Source organism: Bison bison, unplaced genomic scaffold, assembly GCF_000754665.1.
Source record: "Bison bison bison isolate TAMUID 2011002044 unplaced genomic scaffold, Bison_UMD1.0 scf7180017864145, whole genome shotgun sequence".
NCBI classification, from domain to species: Eukaryota; Metazoa; Chordata; class Mammalia; order Artiodactyla; family Bovidae; genus Bison; species Bison bison.
Window position 1 is genome coordinate 6,771,441 of NW_011494717.1, and position 1,127 is coordinate 6,772,567.

The window sequence follows — 1,127 nt, forward strand, 5'->3', positions numbered from 1 at the left end:
CATGGGGTCCATGGGGTCGCTAAGAGTCAGACATGACTGAGCGACTTCCCTTTCACTTTTCACTTTCATGCATTGGAGAAGGAAATGGCAACCCACTCCAGTGTTCTTGCCTGGGGAATCCCAGGGATGGGGGAGCCTGGTGGGCTGCCGTCTATGGGGTCGCACAGAGTCGGACATGACTGAAGCGACTTACCAGCAGCAGGATATGTATGACCAGTGTGTTCTCTTGGCAAAACTCTATTAGCCTTTGCCCTGCTTCAGTCCGTATTCCAAGGCAAAATTTGCCTGTTAGCCCAGGTGTTTCTTGACTTCCTACTTTTGCATTCCAGTCCCCTATAATGAAAAGGACATAATTTTGGGATGTTAATTCTAAAAGGTCTTGTAGGTCTTCATAGAACCGTTCAACTTCAGCTTCAGCATTACTGGTTGGGGCATAGACTTGGATTACTGTAATATTGAATGGTTTACCTTGGAAATGAACAGAGATCATTCTGTAGTTCACCTAGAGCCAGACATCCTGGAATGTGAAGTCAAGTGGGCCTTAGAAAGCATCACTACAAACAAAGCTAGTGGAGGTGATGGAATTCCAGTTGAGCTATTTCAAATCCTGAAAGATGATGCTGTGAAAGTGCTGCACTCAGTATGGCAGCAAATTTGGAAAACTCAGCAGTGGCCATAGGACTGGAAAAGGTCTGTTTTCATTCCAATCCCAAAGAAAGGCAATGCCAAAGAATGCTCAAACTACCACACAATTGCACTCATCTCACATGCTAGTAAAGTAATGCTCAAAATTCTCCAAGCCAGGCTTCAGCAATACGTGAACCGTGAACTTCCAGATGTTCAAGCTGGTTTTAGAAAAGGCAGAGTAACCAGAGATCAAATTGCCAACATCTGCTGGATCACGGAAAAAGCAAGAGAGTTCCAGAAAGACATCTATTTCTGCTTTATTGACTATGCCAAAGCCTTTGACTGTGTGGATCACAATAAACTGTGGACAATTCTGAAAGAGATGGGAATACCAGACCACCTGACCTGCCTCTTGAGAAACCTATATGCAGGTCAGGAAGCAACAGTTAGAACTGGACATGGAACGACAGACTGGCTCCAAATAGGAAAAGGAGTATGTC